The following is a 14319-nucleotide window of genomic DNA, read 5'->3' as shown; positions in this document are numbered from 1 at the left end:
AGGGGCCATCAGCCCAGCATGTAATACTGTCACAGAGGGAGATGTATCATCTGATCAGGGGCCATCAGCCTCAGCATGTAATATCGTCGCAGGGGGAGATTCATCATCTGATCCAGGGGCCTTCAGCCCAGCATGTAATACTGTCACAGAGGGAGATGTATCATCTGATCCAGGGGCCATCAGCGCCAGCGGGTAATACCATCACAGGGGGAGATGTATCATCTGATCCAGGGGCCATCAGCCCAGCATGTAATACCATCACAGGGGGAGATGTATCATCTGATCCAGGGGCCATCAGCCCAGCATGTAATACCATCACAGGGGAGATGTATCATCTGATCCAGGGGCCATCAGCCTCAGCATGTAATACCATCACAGGGGGAGATGTATCATCTGATCCAGGGGCCATCAGCCCAACATGTAATACCGTCACAGGGGGAGATGTATCTTCTGATCCAGGGGCCATCAGTCCCAACATGTAATACTGTCACAGGGGGAGATGTATCATCTGATCCAGGGGCCATCAGCCCCAGCATGTAATACCATCACAGGGGGAGATGTATCATCTGATCCAGGGGCCATCAGCCCAACATGTAATACCGTCACTGGGGGAGATGTATCATCTGATCCAGGGGCCATCAGCCCAGCATGTAATACCATCACAGGGGGAGATGTATCATCTGATCCAGGGGCCATCAGCCCAGCATGTAATACCATCACAGGGGGAGATGTATCATCTGATCCAGGGGCCATCAGCCCAGCATGTAATACCATCACAGGGGGAGATGTATCATCTGATCCAGGGGCCATCAGCCTCAGCATGTAATACCATCACAGGGGGAGATGTATCATCTGATCCAGGGGCCATCAGCCCAACATGTAATACCGTCACAGGGGGAGATGTATCTTCTGATCCAGGGGCCATCAGTCCCAACATGTAATACTGTCACAGGGGGAGATGTATCATCTGATCCAGGGGCCATCAGCCCCAGCATGTAATACCATCACAGGGGGAGATGTATCATCTGATCCAGGGGCCATCAGCCCCAGCATGTAATAATGTCACAGGGGGAGATGTATCATCTGATCCAGGGGCCATCAGCCCGGCATGTAATAACGTCACAGGGGGAGATGTATCATCTGATCCAGGGGCCATCAGCCCAGCATGTAATACTGTCACAGGGGGAGATGTATCATCTGATCCAGGGGCCATCAGCCCAACATGTAATACAATCTCACGGGGAGATGTATCATCTGATCCAGGGGCCATCAGCCCAGCATGTAATGCCATCACAGGGGGAGATGTATCATCTGATCCAGGGGCCATCAGCCCAGCATGTAATACCGTCACTGGGGGAGATGTATCATCTGATCCAGGGGCCATCAGCCCAGCATGTAATACTGTCACAGGGGGAGATGTATCATCTGATCCAGGGGCCATCAGCCCAGCATGTAATACTGTCACAGGGGGAGACGTATCATCTGATCCAGGTGCCATCAGCCGAGCATGTAATACTTTCACAGGGGGAGATGTATCATCTGATCCAGGGGCCATCAGCCCAGCATTTAATACTGTCACAGGGTAGATGCATCATCTTATTCCGGGCATCATCAGCCAAGCATGTGTCAAAGCCGGATAATTGGTTGAGACAGGATCGGTTTAAAATTAAAGCTGCACAATGCTATTTTGCGAATGGCTATGAGACACCATTTTGCGACTGGCCGCCCAGCGCCATTTTAGTGAATCTCGACCATTATTAGTACATACGGCGATTCTATTATTTAGCATCATGCAATTCCCATGCAATAGAAAGAAGTTAAAAGTCCTCACTATATAAATACAGACAGTCTCTAAAACATATAAAATGATTAACCCTGCAAAACATGTACCATGGTGTACTCCACAAACACGTAGTCACACAACGCTAACTAGCGTCTTTTCTCAATTCCCCAATGCTTACACACTGCACACTTACATAAAAAGGTTCCCAAGCATTAAAGTGTAATATTCAAGGTTTATTCAGTATTATTAATTTTGTGAAATAAATGTAATTTGATATCTAAGGTTTAGTACATGGTAAGCAGACCGTGTTTGGTGTTGTACTGATCCACTGTGTCTTTGCAGATTTCCGGTACCATCAGTGAGAAGATCGCAATATGTGTCTGCAAACTATGGACCATAGAGAGTTAAACATTGAAATGTACTCTGTAATGTAGCCAGCTTAGATTTATTATGCAGCGGGATAAAGGATACATAGGGCTGTTGGAGGCTGGATTGTGTCCATACGAACTGACCTATGAACTATACTGTAACAAAAGAATGCCGGTATTTGGGTCCAGAGCGCGTGCGTATGTAACAACTGTACCTTGGGTCTGTATAATTTGTTTCCGCTAATTGTATTTAAATAACCAGGTAAGCATCTGTTTTTATATTGAATAATAACTTTTTGTGCTTTGGAACTACACTCAAAGTCTGAAAGCATTTATTTCTTGTGCGACTCATAACACTAAGTAGCGACAATTTTAGAAGGTATAGGCATACAGGAATCGATAGTTAGAAGGTATAGACAGACAGGAATCGATAGTTAGAAGGTATAGACATACAGGAATCGATAGTTAGAAGGTATAGACAGACAGGAATCGATATTTGGGGGTTCACAGTGTGAATCACGCTAACGGTCACTTGGTAACACTCGGTCAGTGATCTCTCAGCAAAAAGGTGGAGGCGCCATAGCAGGAGAACGCATTGTGCCTTCGAAAATCTGCTACCACTTTGTTGCTGGAGTCCGCTACACGTTATTGTGGCTTAAGGAACGCTGATTAAGAATCCAGGCACAAGTGAGGAAAAAGTTTGTTTTCCTTCATTGATAGATTTTTATGTTAAAAAGGGGAAGTCGCACAATAGCGTAAGGGTAATAATATGTTTTGTGTAGTAGCCGCATTATTGTGTATGTGACTAGTCGCACAATAGCGTATACGTATTTCCTGTATTGCTGCCACGTGTTTTAAACAAAGACGACGAGTTTGCATTGATAAATAGCATTGTTGTAAATATCTTGATCAGTGTTGCCATAGTCTGGGAAAATGTGTATTTTTCTGCGCAGGAAAAGGGTGTGTAACAGTGAATATTTGTTGGTAGGGGGTAACATGTTCCCTAGTTAAGGGTATCGTAGGACCCTTAAGTGCTAGGCACCTGGTGTCGGCCTGGTGGCTCGGTAGTAGATACCGCAGTCTATACACATAAGCAGGTGTAGTTGTTGTCTTTGTTGTAGTTTCGGCTCTCAGTGTGATTGCAGTATTCAGTGATCAGTTAGGGTTATTTGAGCATTGTAATTGAACTGCACAGTTCTGGTTAAATTGTGATTGTGAACTGAGTAGAGGGTGGATGAAATCACTGAAAAGGGAAGGTGTTATTGGAATACCTACATGCTAGCAGTTGAAAGGTAGTCAAAAAGGGATTAGGTGCGTGGAAGCAGCCTGGTTATTGTTCCATAGGTGTGTGGGCACATCCTGTTAATAGCATCCACAGGTAAGTGAAAGTATCTTGATTGTCTTTCACCAGTTTGAATCTCTATTGAAAAGCTTAGGGTTCTCCCAGAATGGGGGCCAAGCAAACGGTAGAGATGTTAGATGATGTGCTGTTGTTGGAAGCACTGCTTGGGTCGGCATGGCATATTATGCATACTAAGTACGGTGCTTATGCAACTAGGTACTGTGATGTATGGTTATGACGATGAAGAGTGTTAGACCTTTCCCCAGAATTGGCAGCTTTGATAAGGAGGTATTGAATAATGTCCGAGACAGCATCTGTATGGTGCGCTCTCGAATGAAAAAGGTAAAATATAACGAGTGTTTAAAGTTGTGGCAGCTTGAGGGGGATGCGTGGCTTAAAGGTGTGCATGCGAGGCTAACTAGCGTCACAAGCACAATACAGGAGAGTGCACACGCAGCACTAAACTGCGGTGCCTGCATGCTGCGAGATAGCGCGCACGTGCAGCAAGGTAGCATTGTGGAATGTATTGCCAGTGTTTCACGTGCACCACCAACGCCCTATGCGGATGAGGGTGCAGGTACAGTCATTATAAAAACCCATAAAAATGTAAAAAGTAACTTTTACCCTCTCTTGAGTAATCACAAAGAAAATGTTTATGATGTGGCTGATGAGCCTATTGTTATGTCTGCCATTTCCCATACTGTACACATGTTAGATGCTCCATCACAACAATCACAAGTGGTGGCTCCATCTCCATCAGTGATAGTACAGGAAGTGTTAACATCCACTGCACCCGTAGAGGAAGTTATTAACCCTATACATAGCAGTAATAGACTAAATCACCAGCCTGGTAACAAGGTCAAAAGTAGCAGTGCGGTCAGTCTGCATCCCATCCGGACAATAACTGTTCCGAATGGGAATGCAGATGTGAATGGTGTGGTGCCCACAAGGAGGTAGCAATGCATTATCCTTGGACAAGAGCGGAGCTAAATTTCATAATGAATGATTTCCCTGATCCTAAAAAGGAATTAGCGAAATGCCAAAGATTTTTAAAAAATTTGGGTAGTGCTCACGAGCCAACCAATAAAGATTGGCAAGTGGTGTTAAGGGCCTGTCTGCCACGCAATACCGACGTGAAAAAGTTTATCACGGATTGCGTATTGAATGGAGATGGTCCCTTAACAGACGAGAGTAACCAAGGTAACATTACCCGCATAATAACTCAATTGGGTGTATATTTTCCAGTAGTAGTTAACTGGAGTAAAATTTTCAACTTTATAACAAAAAGAGAGTGAATCTGCAGAGGATTACTGTAACCGAGCTCTGCAGGCTATCACTCAGTACACTGGGATAGAGGATATTAAAGATAGCACTCACCACAGGGGAAGGATCATTACAGTACTTATGGATGGTCTAAAAGACAATCTAAAGACCCGAGTTCAGACCTCACTACCTGGCTGGAGAGGAGTTACTGTAGACACACTCAGGGAATCCGTTATTGAACATAATAAAAACATCCTCAAGAAGAGAGAGACCCAGAGCGAGAAGCTAATGGCTGTTAGTATTCAAGCTCTAGAAGGATTGAATGTAACATCACAGACACCAGACACACATGCACCTGCACAGCTACACGTCCTTACCAACCCTGCACCACCTCAAACACAGCCCTGCCCCACTTATCTCACACAGCCACAAAACCCATACTATCCACAGCCACCATACTACCCTAAAAATCCCTATCCACACCCACAATCTTTCTCTACTGCTCAACCCACACAGCAACCCTTTCACCCACCCCACTCACGAAGGTGCTTTAACTGCAACCAAGTGGGACATGTAAGTAGGAACTGTAAGGTGAAGAAGGTAGGACCCCTAACCAGGGAGTACCTGGATATACTCATAAGGGATATAAACAGAGTGCAGGTAATATCCAACAGTCACCAGCTCCAATTGTGGCCTTAAATGCTGCATTGGAGAGTGAGAGTTAACGCTAGGGGTCAGGTCATATCTGTAGTCTACAGATAGCCAGGTTAACAGGAAGTACTAGGGAAGAACTGGTGGTAATGGTTGATGTAGCTGGTACTAAATATCTTTTTCTTGTAGACAGAGGGGCATCCAGATCAGTGATAAAATCTCCAGCTAATTTACAGGTGATCAGCGAGGCAGTACCAGCAATAGGTGTAATGGGTAAAGTGCAGCATTATCCTTTAACCAAATCCACAGAGGTCACTATTGGGCCATTGCACACCAGACATTCTTTCCTCCTGGCAGCAGCGGCTCCTACTAACCTACTGGGAAGGGATTTGTTATGTAAGATGGGATGTGTTATATATTGTACCCCTGATGGTATATTTCTAGATATCCCAGAGAGAGTTGCGCATGAGGTGAGGGATATGTTGAACGCTCCCCAAAGGATAATGTATTACTCTAACGGTTCAGGTAAAAATCCATCTCAGGTAGATCAAATGTTATCCCAGATTCCTGATTCACTTTGGACCAAGGATGGACAGGACACTGGATTAATGGCAAATGTAGCTCCCGTAATGGTAAATCTAAAAAGCGGTAGGCAAGCTCCAAAAGTTCCCCAGTACCCATTAAAATAGGTAGAGTTAGGGGTTTATCCAATAATTGAGCGATTATTACAGCAAGGAATTTTAGTTCGTACAGCAAGTGTAGCCAACAATCCCATCTTTCCAGTGAAGAAGAGTGGTGGGAGGGGTTATAGGCTGGTACAAGACCTTAGAGGGGTTAATAAGGTAGTAGAGAGCCAATTCCCCGTAGTGCCAAATCTAGCTGTCATTCTTATGCAGATCCTACCAAATGCAACCCATTTCACTGTCATTGAACTCTGTCCTGCTTTCTTCTCTGTGCCTCTTCACCCTGTCAGTACCTATTCACTTTTACATACAGGGGTGTACAATACACATGGACACGATTGCCCCAGGGTTTCATAGACAGCACCAGTATCTTCTCCCAGGCCTTACACGACTGTTTACAATCTTTTCAACCTGCCAATGGATCTGTTCTAATATAATATGTGGACGATTTATATATTGTTAAGTTCTGATTTGTTTAAGTCATGTTTAAATGATACTAAACTTTTATTGCTTCATCTCTCGCAAACAGTACACAAGGTTGCTAAGGACAAACTACAGCCATGCCAGTCCAGGGTTAAATACTTGGGACATTGCCCAACCCAGGGGTTACGACATCTGACAAATGACAGAATCCATGACATACAGACCATGACACTGCCGCAGAATCAACAGTAAATTCATACCTTCTTGGGAATGTTTGGATACTGCATAATGTGGATCCCAGGTTTTTCTATTTTGGCCTTGCCATTACAGGACTTAGGCCCTCATTCAGGGTCGATCACAAGAAGCGATCGTTCACTCTGAATGAGGGCAGGCACTTCTTGTTTTGAAGTGCTGCCTCCAGGTCGCAAGCTAAGCACCCATCGCTAGCCGGATCTCACGCATGCGCACAACGGAGCAGGCTCTGTCGTGTGCATGCTCTGTGGGGGCCATCGACCCGGTTGCGAGCGCATCGGCACTTGCGATTGGGTCTGAATGAGACCCTTAGTCTCTTCCTCAAAGCCCGATCGTGTCATATACACATAGGAATCAGAGCAGGCTTTCCTTAATCTTAAGGATAGTCTGACAAGAGCACCTGCATTGGAAATACCTGATTATGAAAAACCTTTTGATTTATATTGTACGGAAGCTGATGGTTGTGCTGCAGGTGTCCTCACACAAAAACATGGTGATGCCAGTAGGTCCGTAGCATACTACAGTGCACAATTGGACACTGTGGCAAGGTCATTCCCAACGTGTTTAAGAAGTGTAGCAGCAACTGCTCTATTGGTCAGTAAGAGTGAGGATGTGGTACTAGGCCATGATATGATTGTCTATACTCCCCATGCTGTATCTACTTTGCTAAACTCTGCCCAAACCAGACATGTCTCCTCAGCTAGATTCACAAAATGGGAACTGGCCCTAATAGCACCTGCAAACATCACCATCAAAGGGTGCAGTATGTTAAACCCAGCTACGTATTTACCTTTAAGTGCAACATGATGCACAAACGGTGGATAGAGGTGAGTTGCTGGCGAAAGGTGAGTTCTGCAGGTATGCACATGATTGTATGGAATATCTGAATCAAACCTTTACTGCAAGACCTGACATACGGGACACACCTTTAGAAAATGTAGATGTGACATTTTACACGGATGGGAGTTGTCATAGACAAACTGACACTGGAGAGTTATGTACAGGTTATGCTGTGGTAAATGACAAGGACGTTATAGAAGCCGGACCTTTAGGCCCATCACACTCGGCCCAAGTGGTGGAACTGGTGCACTAAAGAGGGTGTGTGAATTAGCGGAAGGTAAATCTGCTAATATCTACACTGACTCTAGGTATGCCTTTGGGGTAGTACGCGATTTCGGCGCTCTATGGCGACTGAGAAAGTTTATGACAGCAGCAGGCACACCAATTGCACATTACCGACATACATAAGGACTATTGACAGCAATCCAATTGCCTAAGACAGTGGCGGTAATTAAGTGTAAAGCCCATACATGTGAGGATGATCCGGTGTCACTGGGCAACAACAGGGCAGACAAAGCTGCAAAATGGGCAGCAGGTTTAAAAATGAATGTACCAACTGAACAAATGATGACTTTTCAAACGACTGACATGCTGAAATTAATTGAGATGCAAAATTTGTGTTCCATTCAGGAAAAGGCAGTATGGAAGTCCAAGGGATGCGGGCAAGAGTCCTCTGGACTCTAGAGAGATGGACAAGGTAAGCCAATGGCTTCCAAGGCGTACAACCCAAGCCTGCCTGAGGCAGCGAACGGTATGACTCATAACGATACTGGATTTAAACCTCTATACGCTCCTGCCTATACCTTCTAAATCCTGCCTATACCTTCTAGAATTGTCACTATTTGCGTACACAGTCATACAGTAAATAAATGCCTTCAGACTTTGAAATGTGTTTCCAACGCAAAAAGGTTATTATTTAAGAAAAGTACAGATAGTTACACGCTGTGATCTAAATACAATTTAGCGCAAAGAAATCATACAGACCCAAGGTACAGTTATACATACGCACGTGCTCTGGGACCAGTTACAGGCATCAACAAGAAACCTCCGTCAACAGCATCAGCAAGAAGACTCCAGATTGGGGTCAGAACGCACATATATACCCTTACAGAAATAGGCAATACAATAGGGAGGTTTGTTGTGATCCCATTGGTTCTCCATCACGGTGTTTCTGTTACAGGACATTTAACAGGTCAATTCAAATGGACACAGGTCAGCCTCCGACAGCCTTTTGTCTCCTTTTTCCCGCCGCATGCAAATCTAAGCTGCTAAGATAACATAGTACATTTTAGTGTTTTAACTCTCTACAGTCCATAAGTTGAGAATGCATGTTGCGATCATCTCACTGATGTCGAAGCTGGTTTAGTGGCTGAGACAGAATCAGTGTAAAATTAGAGTGGAGCGACGCCATCTTGCGAATGGAAACCAGACTCCATCTTAAAAATAAGAATCTGCACGACGCCATTTTAAGTTACAACTCACGAGCTAAGTACAGATGGCAATGTTTTTGGTAATCCCTTTAGAAGCCATGACAGGCCCATTCTGGGGACAACCTTGCATAGAAATATACCAAAACAAACACAGTATCATTTAGTAACTAGAGAAACAGCCTCCTGAGAAAAGGAATTAGAAAAAGACAATACACCAGGAACTGTGAGTGTTTTTGCATGTAAAGGGATAGACCCCACATGTGGACAGGTGTAGCTGTGGTAATTGTAATACACTTGAATTTGACTGAATGAACAATGGTAAGAAATCTGCATGAAAAGAACTGTTTAAACTAGGGGTGTGCACCGGCCACTTTTCGTGTTTTGTGTTTTGGTTTTGGATCTGGATCTTTCTTCGTGTTTTGGATCTGGATTGGTTTTGCCAAAACCACCCTTCCGTGTTTTGGGTTCTGGGTTTTGTGTTTTGGATCTGTATTTTTTTTTTAAAAAGCATAAAAACAGCTAAAATCACAGAATTTGTGTGTTTTTCTGCTCCTATGCTATTATTAACCTCAATAACCTTAATTTCCACTCATTTCCAGTCTATTCTGAACACCTCACACCTCACAATAGTGTTTTTTTATCCAAAAGGTTGCACCGAGGCAGCTGGATGACTATGCTAAGAGATACGAGTGGGCGGCACAAACAGGTGGTCCATCTAGGAGTGACACTGCAGTGGCAGACAGGATGGCAGTTTGAAAAACTAGGACCCAAACAGTACATAATTCTAAGAAAAAAAAGAGGTGCAAGATGGAATTGTCCTTGGGCCCTCCCACCCACCTTTATGTTGTATAAACAGGACATGCACACTTTAACAAACCAAACATTTCAGCGCCAGGGTCTGCCACACAACTGTGGCTGAAATGATTGGTTCGTTTGGGCCCCCACAAAACAAGCTGGCAATTAATGTGTCCCTGCACAAACTGGCTCTATGGAGGCAAGATGTCGTCCTCATCCTCCTCATCCACCGATTCCTCACCCTCTTCAGTGTTGTGTACATCCTCATCCTCACAGAGTATTAATTCGTCCCCACTGGAATCCACAACCACAGGTCCCTCTGTACGTTCTGGAGGCTGGTCTCCCTGGAAGAGTTGATAATTAATTTTTATGAACATCATCTTCTCCACATTTTGTGGAAGCAACCTCCTACGCCTTTCGCTGACAAGGTTCCCGGCTACACTAAACACTCTTTCGGAGTACACACTGGAGGGGGGGGCAACTTAGGTCAAATGGAGCCAGTTTATACAGGGACCCCCAAATTGCCTCTTTTTCCTGCCAGTACAGGTATGGACTGTCTGACATGCCTACTTGGACGCTGTCACCGATGTAATCCTCCACCATTCTGTCAATGGTGACAGTATCATATGTAGTGACAGTAGACATGTCAGAAATTGTTGCCAGGTCCTTATTTTTTGGAGCACTTTGAGGGTTACACCACCCTTTAACAGACAGACGCACACTTGTCGCTGCTGCTTTAAGGATGCGGGTGGAATCTAGACGGGATTTGGAGCCGGGGACACACTACCTCCATCAATTGTCTAAATCCCACTGCACTAATGGCGGATACCGGACGCACATCTAACACCAACATAGCAGTCAAGGCCTCAGTTATATGTTATACATTCAGGATGACTGCTGTCGTACTTCATCCTCATCGCTAGGGACTGTTGGAGGGTCAATTGTTTAGTAAAAGTAGTGGTGTTCCTACTTCCTCTCTGGGATGATGAACAACTCCCAGCAGCAGCATCAGCACTAGGAGGAAGTGGTTCTTGATCTTTCCCTATTTCATTTTTATTGGAGAAAGTTTGGTCCTCCATTTATGTTATATTGATATATACGTGCAACTAAGGCGCACACAAACACAGAAAATATTTTTTTATTTTTGCTGAAGAGTAGTGAACTTTGTGGGTTACACCACCCTTTAAGAAATGAGCCAGCCGGCTCTTTACTTATGGGACACAGGCGCAAACTTGGCACTGCTCCTTTGTTGATGCACGTGCAGCCACAGTGCACACAATTCACAAACACAGAAAATATTTTTTCATTTGGTTTGGAGTGTACTTTGGGGGTTACAGCACCCTTTAACGGTCAAGCCAGCCGGCCCTTTACTTATGACACAGGCGCACGCTTGGAACTATTTTGTTGATGCACGTGCGGCTACTGTGCACACAATTCACAAACACAGAAAATATTTTTTTATTAGGTTTGGAGTGTACTTTGGGGGTTACAGCACCCTTTAATGGTCAAGCCAGCTGGCCCTTTACTTATGACACAGGCGCACGCTTGTCAATACTTTATTGATGCACGTGCGGCTACTCCGCACACAATTCACAAACACAGAAAATATATATTTTTTTGGTTTGGAGTGTACTTTGGGGGTTACAGCACCCTTTAACGGTCAAGCCAGCCCTTTACTTATGACACAGGCGCATGCTTGGCACTACTTTGTTGATGCACGTGCGGCTACTGCGCACACAATTCACAAACACAGAAAATAATTTCTTTTTTGGTTTGGACTGGAGTGTACTTTGGGGATTACAGCACCCTTTAATGGTCAAGCCAGCCGGCCCTTTACTTATGACACAGGCGCACGCTTGGCACTACTTTGTTGATGCACGTGCGGCTACTGCGCACACAATTCACAAACACAGAAAATAATTTTTTTTTGGGTTTGGACTGGAGTGTACTTTGGGGGTTACAGCACCCTTTAACGGTTTATTATGACATTGGGCATCGGCCTTGGCAGACGACGTTGATGGCATGTTATCGTCTATGTCATGACTAGTGGCAGCAGCTTCAGCACTAGGAGGAAGTGGTTCTTGATCTTTCTCTATTTTATTTTTATCGGAGAAAGTTTGGTCCTCCATTTATGTTATATCGATTTGATATATACGTGCGGCTAAACACAGAAAATATTTCTTTATTTTTGCTGGAGAGTAGTGCACTTTGTGGGTTACACCAGCCTTTAAGAAATGAGCCAGCCGGCTCTTTACTTATGGGACACAGGCGCACGCTTGGCGCTGCTCCTTTGTTGATGCACGTGCGGCTACTGCGCACACAATTCACAAACACAGAAAATATATATTTTTTTCTTTTGGACTGGAGTGTACTTTGGGGGTAACAGCACCCTTTAACCGTCAAGCCAGCCGGCCCTTTACTTATGACACAGGCGCACGCTTGGCACTACTTTGTTGATGCACGTGCGGCTACTGCGCACACAATTCACAAACACAGAAAATATATTATTTTTTTAGCACTTGGGGGAACACCCCTGATGGACAGAGCACCCCCTGGACAACACTACAGCACCCCTTTAGGACTGGGACACTGCACAGGACTTTGGAGTGGACACAGCCCCTATGGAGAACTGACTGCACAACACAGTCCAGCCAGCCCCTATGGACTTTGAAGTAGTGGACACAGCCCCTATTAACAACAGCAGCACAGCACAACACAGCCAGCCCCTATGGACTTTGAAGTAGTGGACAACAGCAGCACTACACTACACTACACTACACTACACAGCCCTAACTCCCACCCTCCCTCTTCACTGTCCACAGCCGAGTGAGAAAATGGCGCCGACGCGGGTACCTTATATAGGATCCAAAACCCGCGAGACTCGGAAGGCGGGATGATGACGTTTTGCCTCGATTTCAGATCCGAGTCATGCAGGAAAAGTCGAGCCTGACTCGGATCGGACTCGGATCGGGGGGGCTCGGGGGGGGTTCGGATTTCAGATATCCGAACCCGCTCACCCCTAGTTTAAAATCACTGTCAGACAATATGGCACCAGCAATCGGCTGGGGGTCTCCACCCTGTTTGAGAGTGAATCTCATTACTAATAAAACATTGCATTGCAGTTTAAAAATCATATATATATATGTATATATATACGTATATATATATATAGATATATTAAATCCATCATAAATATAATCACATGCATAAACACCGCACATTACGCACAGTGGCGCTGTTAACATGTCGCACATTAGCGAATGCATAAGATCCAGTATAAAAATGCTGTTTTTTAGCTTTGTGCGCACGCATCTGCCCCAAGTTAACTAGCATCTTTTCCCAAACCACTAATACTTACACAGTGCACACCCACATAAAAGCTTCCATAGCTTTAAAGTATAAGATTCAAGTTTTATCCATATATTACAAATGCTGTGAAATAAAGGCTATTTGGTATCTAAGGTTTAATACATGATAAGTAAGCCATGTTTGATGTTACACTGATCTGCACTTTCTCATCAGCTTTCCGGTATCATCGGTGTGAAGATCGCAACATGCATTCTCAACTTATGGACCATAGAGATATAAAGCACCAAAATGTATTTTGTGAAACTAACAGCTTAGATTTGCATGCAGGGAGAATAGAGGAGACAATAGGCTGTCAGAGGCTGACCTGTGTCCATTTGAATCAACCTATTAAATATCCTGTAACAGATGCACCTTCACTTGGAACCAAAGAAACCATGCCAAACTTCTCTATTGTATTGTCTAGTTCTGTAAGGGTATATATATGTGGGTTCTGACCCCAATCTGGAGTCTTCATGCTGATGCTATTGATGGAGGTTTCTTATGGATGCCGGTAACTGGTCCCAATGCGCTTGCGTATGTATAACTGTACCTTGGGTCTGTATAATTTCTTTGCACTAAATTGTCTTTAGATCACAGCATGTAACGAACTGTTTTTATGTTGAAATAATATACTTTGTGCTTTGGAAACACATTTTCAAGGTCTGAAGGCTTTTATTTTGCTGTATGACTGCATACGCAAATAGCGTCAATTTTAGAGGTTTATAGGAAGGAATGTTTAGAGGTTTATAGGCAAGTTTTAGAAGGTATAGGTAGGAGCATATTGAGGTTCAAATTCAGTATCCTTAGTTGGGGGCTCAGAGTGAGGTCACTTACCAATTCACACGATAAACATACTGTTATCGATCTCTCACCAAAGGGTGGAGTGGCCACATTTAGGGTTTACCTGCAACCACTCAATGCTGAGAAATCACTACCCATTATCGTGTGAGTCAAGGTACGCTGACTAGAATCCAGGGACAAGAAAGGAAAACGTTTGTTCATAGTATTTTATGCTAAAAAGGTTACCGTAGTATTGTGTACGTGGCTGAGTCGCATTTTTGCATGCACAGTAGAGACACACTTTTGCGTACGCAGATAAGGTTAAGTCATACGGCTGTGTAGTAGTCGCATTATTGTGTAT

This window comes from Taudactylus pleione, unplaced genomic scaffold, assembly GCF_031769625.1.
Source record: "Taudactylus pleione unplaced genomic scaffold, aTauple2 ptg000597l, whole genome shotgun sequence".
NCBI classification, from domain to species: Eukaryota; Metazoa; Chordata; class Amphibia; order Anura; family Myobatrachidae; genus Taudactylus; species Taudactylus pleione.
This window is presented reverse-complemented; position numbering follows the sequence as displayed.